We start from the raw sequence: 11,114 nt of genomic DNA, 5'->3' as shown, positions 1-11,114 counted from the left end.
GCATGCATTCTATTTTAAATATAAAGCAGGAAATAGGACAATGACGGGTAACTACTTGGTAAATTGACACAGGAAATGACGCTTGATTGGAGCGCATCCTGCGCCAAATCAAAATATTTACTTCAAATGTAGAGCATTATTGGAGATGTTCTAAGCTCGCTAATGCTGAGTCGTTTTTGTACCATATCCTACGTGCCATACCTTCACCTTTTGAACGCCTCAACACCATGCTCTTCAAGTACAATTATGAACCTGAAATCCTTGCTACCAAACAATCCTTGCAAACGTTGGAACTCGCATGCAAGGAAATGAAAACCAAAGGCATGTTCTTGAAGCTTCTAGAAGCTATACTCAAGGCCGGAAACCGCATGAATGCCGACACGGCAAGAGGCAATGCACAGGCCTTCAATTTGATCGCACTTTGTAAGATCTCCGACGTTAAGAGCATTGATGGGAAAACGACGTTATTACACTTCGTGGTTCAAGAGGTTGTTCGATCTGAAGGAAAACGCTGCGTGTTCAATTGGAACCAGAGCATGAGACGAACCAGCAGTATAACTGTATAAGCTCAGGCTCAAACAATCCCCGGAATGCGCCTCACCCCCCTCACCCCCTCCGATCCGACTCCTCCTCCTCTCCACCCCTTGCAACCTCCCCCGCCTCGAGCATGTCCGCCTTGCCTGCCGCGATCTCGCCCTCACTGAAGACTTTGAGCTCTCCATCGTTCTCGCCAACCCTTCTTATTGTGGTTTATTTTTGAGATTTTTAAAATAAAAAAAAAAAGAAAAAAAAAGAAAATGGTAACATGTTCCATATTTCGGTAAACATGTTATCATTTTCAAGTTTAATTAAGCAAAACGGAAACATGGTTACCGTTTTGCCTAATTTTGTAATTTTTTTAAATTTTACCTATTTAAGTAATTAAATAAAAAAATTATAGTATTAAAAAAAAAGCCGTTGTAGTACTTGTTTTATTATCTAGCTCATGACACTTAATTAGACATAAATATTTTATATCCAATAAATTTCCACCGTTTCTTTTCCTTGCTTTTGTTTGCATTACTTTGCCAAATAGGAAGCTGGCATTGATGCAAATCTTGTTTTTGTTTCAAATATGGCTTATATAATGAATGTTTAAGAAAATACGAAAATATTTTATTATGGTTGATGATTGAGTTAGAGATGTGATGCCACCGACTTCTTTGCTTTTTGGCTTTGTATTTCCAATGACTAATTAAGAACCGTGTGACATGCACATGCACATGATCTTTCACATGATGTTTCACATATATTTTTATTTCAATTAAATCTTACATCAAGAGCAAGTGAAGAATATATAAATGGGGTCAGCAACTTAGATTTTGTATTTGTTAAATCATCAAAAGATGGTAAAATTTGATGTTCTTGTGTTAAATGTGTTAACACATACACTATAACAAAATAGGATTTTTATAACGTTTGTCATATGTCATAAAATAGCAAAAACCATTGGAATAGCTCTATACAAACTTTTGTAACAAAAATCGATTATATGTCGCAATTGTCACATTCGGTATATTTTGTTATGATATTTCTAAGAAATTTAGATACCTATATATTCCAATACTTATTGTGATATTTTTCTAACATTTGTAATCCGTCTCGGTATGGATTTTATTCTAACATTTATATATGGCTTGAGCAACATTTCTTTTATTTTGTACAACATTTGCAGATGTTGCTACAAGTTTTTTTTATCGTATTACTTTTGAAATATTGCAATAATTATAATTGTTGTTATAGTGATTATATGGTAACATTTGTTAAAAGTCTCTTAAATTACTTATATCGACATTTGTAAACATTGGTTTAGCAAAATAGCAATTATGAATACCAATTTAAGTCGATATTTATAAATGTTGGTTAACCTTATTCATTTTATCTAATTTTAAAATTAAATGTCATTTATAAATGTTGGTATAAGAATTATTTAGTAACATTTGTTAATTGTCTCTTAAAAATCTAATATTGACATTTCATAAATATTGTTTTAACTATATAATATTTGTGGATAACAGAAAAAATGTAACATACGAAAATGTTGAAAAAATATTGTATAATTTTTCATATGCTAATTTAAACAACATTTATAAATGATTTAATTAAAAAAATTAGATATAATTTAAATTCTACAAAAATTAATTTATAATAATAAAAATTATTCATAAAAAATTTAAAAATCCCACATACCTCTAAAACACTAATTACAATAATGGCGACATGATCTACAAATCTTTAAAAAATAACTTTCAAACATTATAATAAAGCTAAGACTTCAATCCATAAAATTAGCTTTAAATTTATTATGGTGATCTCTCATCTGTAAAATAAAACATACAAATAATCAATGTTTATCTAAATCAATAAATAAAGAAAAAGAGATATAAAATAATATAATTTATAATTTTAATAATTTAAAAATAATTAAAATAGTGTCAACATTATCTACAAATCTTTAAAAAAAATAACTTTTAAACATTATAATAAACCTATGGCTTCAATCCATAGAATTGGCTTTCAATTTATCATGATGGTCTCTTATCTGCAAAACAAAATGTACAAATACATTAGTGTCTATCTAAATCAATTAATAAAAAAAGATAAATAAATAATATAATTTTAAAAATTTAATAATATAATGAGATAATATTATAAAAATCATATCAGATCATTATCGCTATAATGAAATTGAGGACTAGCGGCTAATTGAAAAAAGAAAACTACTTTTAGCATCTCCAGCCACAGTAATCTTTATATTTAGTAAAATCAAGGTAATATAATAATAAAAGTTAAATTAAATTAAATGCATAAAAAAAAGAATATTAATTTAAAAAAAAAAAAAAGAAAAAATCTATGTGAAGGATATATAATTTGCATAAAAAGAATACAAATAAACTATTTTAATATTGAAGGAGAATATAAAATTTGTCTCAATTAATGTGTGTTATAACTATAATAAGGACCCTTAAATAATTTAGCTTAGAAAAAAAATGATGAAATATAAAACTTCAACAAAACTAAGTGTGTGTCATTAGCACGCCTTTTTGCGTGTGTGAATTGCAAGTGCACGGATGTTGAAGTAATAAAGTACCTGAAGGTTGGGTAGTCGAATCCATAGGGACTAGAGAATACTAGTATATACTAGCTATTCTTCTACTATCTAAACAGATAAAAATAGTGAATGAAAGAAGCTAAACTAACACAAATGAGGATTGGGCTGACATTGCACGCAATTAGCACACAAGGGAGTGCCACACAAGAAAAGGGTGCATTTGGACAAGGAATCCCCCTAGGATATCACTAAGGCATGAGACTTAACTAATGCTTCCTAATTGAGACAAGTTGGGTCGCGGGTATCCTAAGAAACACTGATCCCTTTCTTAAGGCAACCGATGACTAGTCCCATACGAGGCTCCAGCGGTGATCTCTCTCGTCACCTCACACCACCTATGACTTCTTAAAGCTCTAGAGAACCTGAATGATCAACTAGACTCCCCAAATTAGGTTAAAAACTCTCTTGAGACAAATAACCCCTAACCCTATTCAAACCCCGACGGTGATCTCTCTTTTCACTAGGGTTCATATGATCGCCTAATGCTTATAGGAGTATGAAAGTAGTTGTGATCGATTCAAAAGGGAAAGGGCACTCCTCTACCTAAGGTTCTACCCTCTCAACCCTCTCCAACTTTGGTAGATCTAGCCCTAATGGGTTTCTCAACTCAACACTAGGTCAATCCAAACATACAATTGAGCTCTAAGTACAAATGGATGTATGGCATTAGAAACACAAGGAATGAGCTCAACAAACAACTCAAATTAAAAAAGAACAAAACTAAATCATCTAAATATACAAATCTTAGAGGTCATCCAAGTCGAAATACACAAATAAATTACTTCCTAATGAGAAAGGAACACATTTACACAACACGGAATGAAAAACATAAAAAGAAGTAGAAAACTCCCTCTAAGCTTAAGATCTTCCTCAAGTGAACAGTACAAAATGAGCACATACAACTGATAAAAGACCTGCTCAATCTATGTACAATATCAACTTAAAATACGCACAAACAAACACTTATTAGTTATAATCGTAACAAGAACACTATAAAAAATAAAAATTATATAAGGGGCAAATTGTAAAACTTCACTAAAGCTAAGCGAGTCTCGTTAACTATAACAAGAACCGTAAAAAAAATGAAAATTAAAAAAAAAGATAAATTGTAAAATTCAACAAAACTAGGATTAAATAAAAAAAACTAAAAGGCAATTTCAAGGATTTAAGCCTTAGATCCATACCATAACCACCCCATCATATGACGGCTACCCCATCATCACTATCGGCAAGGGGAAAAACCAAGGCATATTTTAATTTTTGACAAAAAAAAAATGGATGTTTAATTTGGAGATCACATCCTAATTAAATTCAATCTTTTTATATTTTTATCTTTTAAAAAATATTCTCAAACCCTAGGATTAGATTAATTAAATTTGCATGCTTATTTTTATAACAAAAACTAATTAAATAATTAATCAACAATCAATCATCTACTAAAAATAAATAACAAGTTAAACATTTAAATAATATTACAAGAAAAACAATGCCAAAAAAATGCTACAGAATAAAGAAAATTTGAGATACTTACTTTATTTCCTGACAAGAACTTTACTTTTAGTCTTTTGCACTATTAGAGTTTTTCCTTGTCTTAAATAAATCATGAATTTGTAAGCCACGTAGGTTTTTGGTGCTCATAGGAAAAAAATTTCGGTGCCTAATTTTTGTTGCTCTTGAAAACAAAAATATTGCGGCTTTTATTTTCCTTTAAATCAAATTTTTTTTATTCAATTGTATATTGTCTTTCATATTTTTTGAATATATATATATATATATATATTCTAACTTAAAATGGATTTTTCAAATATGTCATAACAAATTGATACAATTAAAATCATTTTGAATTATGACATTTGCTACATAGGTCATAACAAGGGTCTTAACAAATAATATTGTGCCAACATTTATATCAATGTCCCTAAAATCTTCAAAAATATCTCAAAATAAAACCTTTAGTGACTATAAGTAGAAATGCCATTATAAACATAGAAATAAATAAAGACATACCAACATTTATTACAACTATTGCTTAAAAGTCATTTTAAAAATATCACAATAAGTCTTTTTTTTTGTTGTAGTGATATAAGGTGTCCAAACTAGAAGCATTTGATTACATTATTTGTGATGCCTTTCTTAAAGGATATGTTTGATGCATTTTTCATGGGAAGGCCTCGGGAAGTAGTTGCTTCTTCTATTATAAGTAATGAAAAAGAAATTGTGTTTGACAATGATATGATATGTATGAATTACCTCATGATATGATGGCCAAAAGAGTTATGAATATGGAAAATATGCAATTGGAAGATAGTTGCATGGTCCAACATTATGCTCACATAACTCATAGTTACAATTTTCATATTTTGCTTAAAGATGTTAAGGTGGAATTATATCTTGGTTGCAAGAATTTCACAAAGTTATTTTTGCCATCTATTTGTTCTATATTAAGTGTTTTAATGGGTGGACCAATAAATCCTTTAATAATGCATTACTGGAGTTGCTGAACCTTGTTCTACCTTAAGGCAATTTATTTCTTGTTTCATATCAAGAGATGAAAAAGATGATTTATGCCTTGATTTTGGGTTATATCCCAATTATTAAATAGTATTTTGGAAGGATAATGCAAATGAAAAAATTTGCACAAAAGGTGGTGTTTCAAAATGAAAAGGGAGCTTGAATGATGGAAAAAGTGATTTTGAAGATACCTTCACCAAAAAAAAAAAAACAAAGTAAGTTGGCGAGATATTAAGATCGTTTCCTCTTATTCCAAGATTGCAAGGGTTATTTATGTCTCCAAATAAATACAACTCTAATAACTTGCCATGAGAATGTGCAAACCAAAGTTGGATGTCAAAGATATCCTATGGATTCTCTTGCTTGGAAAGTATTAGATTCTTGATATCCTTAATTCTCCTATAATTCTCATAATGTTCGGTTGGGATTAGCTTTTGCTGGTTTCAATTCGTTCAAATCTATGACTATTGTTCACAACACTTGACCTGTTATCTTGATATCTTATAATTTACCTTTATGGATGTGCATAAAGTAGTCAAACTTTATTCTTTCTTTGCTTATTCCTGGTCCAAAAGGACCTGGAAACAATCTAGATGTATACTTTCAATTACTAATAGAAGAATTACAAGTGTGTTCGGAAACTAGTATTGAACTTTTGATGCCGCCACAAATCAAAATTTTCAATTACGTGCAACAGTTATTTGGAATATTAGTGACTTTCCTGCATATGCTAATTTGTTTGGATGTAGTACTAAAGGAGAGTATGCATGTCCTTGTTGTGGATATGATACCAATTCTAAATGGTTAAAATATAATGGAAAGCATTGTTACATGGGCCATCATAAATGATTGAAACCTAATCATAGGTTTCGTAATAAATATTCTTTTGATGAGACACAAGAATTTAGAAGTGCTCAATCACTACCTTCCAAGATTAAAGTGTTGAGACAAGTGGAAGATATGAATGGTAACAAAGATGGAACTTGAAAAAAGAAGAGCATTTTTTCACTTTGCCTTATTGAAAACATTTTCTATTGTGTCATAATCTTGATATCATGCATATAGGAAAAAATATTTGTGATAACATCTTTGGAACAATGATTGGATAAGATGGGAAATCAAAAGACACTTATAAGTTCTGACTTGATCTTTTTTAAATAGGTATAAGGAATGTTCTTCATTCCAAAACTTGTCCTAGCACTAATAATCAATATTTGTCACAAGCTTCTTATCATATGAGTTAGGGAGATTAAAAAAAAACAAATACTTTTTTTGAAGATTATTAGGGAAATGAGAATTACACATGAATATTCTTCTAATATCTCACGTTGTGTGCAACTTAAACAATGGAAGCTCATAGGACTGAAAAGTTATCATTGGCACTTACTAATGCAAGAAATTCTTCCCATAGCAATGAGATGTTCTCCACCTAAAAAGGTGTGCTCAGTTCTAATTGACTAGTCCAATTTTTTTAAAGACCTTTGATCTAAGGTTTTCCAAGAAAGTAACTTTATTTTGCATGAGGGACGAGCTGCTTCAACTTTATGTGACATGGAGAAAATTCTTCTTTTATCTTTTTTTTACCATAATGGAACATTTGGTTATTCATTTGCCAAATAAAGCAAGATTTGCTGGTCCAGACATATATCAGTGGATGTATCCTATTGAGAGGTATATATGTTGCAATCCAAATAGTTATGTTAAATATCTAAGTTCTAACTTTGTATTTAATACTGATATTTATTTTTGAATTTATATTGAATTAGGTTTCTTCTAATGCTTAAGGTGTATGTGCATAATTAATCTAGCCCAAAGGGTTTAATTGCAAAAGTCAACTTAGCTAATGAATGCTTAAGTTTCGCTTCACAATATTTGGTGGGGACTGAAACTAGTTTCAATCAACAAACTAGGAATAAGGAAAATCAAAATGTTGCCACTAATAAAGAAGGATCCATTTTTGAAAATATTGGAAGACCATTGGGAAGGAAAAAAAGATAAAGATTTTAGTGGTAACAATCGTAAGAGGGTCTCAAGTATTATCCTTGACGAACAAACTTTGGTAAAAACACATCATTTTGTGTTCAATTTTGATATAGCTGCTACATTTTTATAGTAAGGTTAGTTTGTCATATAAATTGCTATATGTGCTAAATTATTTTAATTGAAATTTTTATTTAATATTCTAAAATTTAATCAATTTTTGTATTTAAGAAGCATAAGTAATTTATTAGAAGATGTAATCGATCCCTGTGTCTTTACAAAAGTTGCAAAGTGAAATATTTCATGATCGGTTTCATGATCATGTAAGTTTAACTTCATGTTCAGATTATGGTGTACGCTTCCGCAAGTTTAACTTCATGTTCGGGTATATTATACTAGTTGTTATGTCCCGTGCACTTGTGCTATATACACAAGAGACGTATCAAATTTTTGGTATCATTGCCAGGAACTAGCATTCCATGAACTTTAGGATTCCTTTAGTCTAGCCATTTTATTTTCTTTTTATCTTTTCATCTTTCACAAATTTTTTTTTTCTGTTTTTGCTTCTAATTTTTCTTGATTGAGGACTGATTTTGTTTTTCTGTTATGAAGGTCAACTTACATGACCCAAGGAACTCCTTCTTGATTTGTTAAGGAAAATTCTGAAATTGAAAACACCTTCTGCATAAAGTTAAGAACTGCAATGTTAAGAGAAATAGTATTAGTCGAAGCTAGTGTTGAGGTTGAGCAAACCGAACCAGTGGCAGCCCCTCAAAGAAGCATTTTAGATTATGCAAGGCCTAACATAGAGGGTGTTACTTCTAGCATTGTTTGGCCTCAAATTACAGCAAACAACTTTGAGTTGAAGCCAAATTCTATCCAAATGGTTCAACAAATGCCCTAGTTTGATGAATTTTAGGATGAAGAACCATATGCTCATTTGACGAAATTCTTGGAAATTTTTTACACACTGCTTCTTTCAGGTGGCTACAAAGGAGTGTGGTCCATATCACCGAGCACCTAGGCGTTTAGCTATTGTCCCACTAGCATCTCCAGCTGGTCCTTCTCATCATGTGGGGGTTAACACAGCTGACCTCAACACCTCTAACTCTACCTCCACTACCGACGCCGCTTCTAACATTGAGAGTGATGCATTTTGACTTATTTTTATCTACCTTCTATGTTTTCAAACTTTTATTTATTTATAGCATTTCTGGGCTTGTATTTGGTTTAATTAGTTAGCAAGCGGAGACCCCTGCTAAACTGACATTTTGGTTTATTTCATTTCAGTCTTTACTTATTCATTTTTAGTTTGTGTGTATTTTATCTTTTATCATTTGAGCTTCACTTGTGTACTTTATTTATCTTAGAAATTGTGTGGTTGAATGAATTGTGGAACCCATATTGAGAGTGGCAACATCACTCTCTGTGTTCATGGAAGTTCCAATAAACTACCCTCTCTTTTTATTAGTCCTCAATTTTATTGTTTCATGTATGTTTATTTGTACATTGAGTTCAATGTATAGTTCAAGTGTGGGGGAGGGTTTTCTTTCTACTTATTGTGATTATTGCATGACTTAGGGCGATCTATGATTGGTTTTGTTAGAAATTCCTAAGTCGAGGGGAACGCTATGTGTTAGTGTCCTTATTTTTTACCCTAATTGTAGACTCATTCTTTCTTTGAAAACCTACATTTGTTCACGTCACCCTAACTGTGGAGCCACTTGTGTTTAGGATTAAGACATAGTTTAGAGCCCTAGGCTTGAGCTATTTGTAAAAAAAATGGAAAGTCAAATCCTTTAGGAATGCCCTAGTAGGTTCTTTGTAAATATTGTGTAAAAAAAGATGGTAGAAAGAGCTATCACCTTAGAAGAGTGAAAACCGATCTTGAGTAGTCAAATTTTGGGTATTACAAGTGTACATTAATGACCTACCAAGAGAAATGGCCATCTCTATGATGTATGAATCTACTATCCATTTAGTGAGTAAGAAATAAGGTCTAATTGGACTAAGTTAATCCAAAAATATATGGCACACACAACTTAGGGTTTATTTTACACACACACACAAGGATTTTGAAGTAACAGTGAAGCCTTTCATTTGAACATTCTTGATTGTCACACTAACCACCGAGAGTTTCTCTACACTTTGGAATTTTCTATTTTTATGAGATCAGAGGTCATGTACTCATCTTCTTTTTGAGAGAGCAAAGATAAATTACTTGGGGACAAGCAATGATTCATGTGTGGGGGAATTTGATGAGTGCATTTCATATGGTATTTTTTTTTACCTCCAAAGTATGATTTTCATGTCTTTTAGAATTATTTGTCTATATTTTTATGCTATTCTAGGTATTCTTTTGTTTTAGTGCAAAATGACAGGTTTTAGAACAACAAAAGATGTTTCAAAGCAAAAATTGGCAAAAGAACATCAATTGTTAAGTGTTTGGCTAAGCACAGCCTAAGCACGATCTTGCTTATTGGCCGTGCTTATTGCTGCCCTTCACAAGATATTCTCCACAATGCAAGCAAGGCCACTATTCCCAGAGTGATGCACTCTCCGCAAGTATACGGATCACGCACAAGTAGTAAAGTGGTACCTCGTGAGGGGTAGGGTTGTCAAACCTCAGGGACTGAACTTAAACTACTAACCCTTCTTCCGATTTCTAGTTAAGCAAGAATTGGATTATTTTAAAAAATAGAAACAAGCGAATAAGGAAAGAACAGATGGAGATGTCGGGTGATTGGGATCGAGATTTTAACAACAAGAGAGCAATGCCCCAAGACTATCCCTATGAGCTATAGCATGCCGACTTGCTTCTAAAGCCTACTAGGTACATTCTAAAGTTCATGTGTGTGCTCACAAGCAATGTTGCATCTATGGTTCTCAAGTACACCAAGTTTTGCCAAGATAACTATGCATTTCAAATACATCAAATTTTGCAATTACACAAGCAATCACAACTATAGTAATCCATATACCGAGTTTTACCAAGGTAACTGTGCACAATCCAACACATCAAGTTATGTAACACAAGATTAAACACGTGAATCTAAAAGAACTCAATAGACATTAAAAACAAGTAGTCAAAGCATACAAAGCATCATAGTTCATCTGAAGCACCGTGGACGGTTAGCCCCTCATGGACGTGTACACCAAGGAAGATAAAGTGAAAGAACCAAAGAAAGTAGACATGACTCCCTTCTTCACAAGATAATCTTCCTAGTCGAGCTCCGATATGCTAACCCCACTTCCATTGTGCCTCCAACTCATCATTGATCCCCTTAGAAGGTGTGGTGAACCCTGATCTTCACTCTCCTCAAAGTCCTCTCGGTGGAGAGAATATCTGAACAAAGATGAGAGTGAAACCCTAAAATATGGAGTTAAAAAGGGCAATTTTGGGCTCAACACGATCTAAGCACGGTTATGCTTAGACTATGTTTCCTTGGTTGGGCTTTTCAGTGAATTAGTG

The sequence above is a fragment of the Dioscorea cayenensis genome, chromosome 6, assembly GCF_009730915.1.
Source record: "Dioscorea cayenensis subsp. rotundata cultivar TDr96_F1 chromosome 6, TDr96_F1_v2_PseudoChromosome.rev07_lg8_w22 25.fasta, whole genome shotgun sequence".
In the NCBI taxonomy this organism is placed as follows: Eukaryota; Viridiplantae; Streptophyta; class Magnoliopsida; order Dioscoreales; family Dioscoreaceae; genus Dioscorea; species Dioscorea cayenensis.
This window is presented reverse-complemented; position numbering follows the sequence as displayed.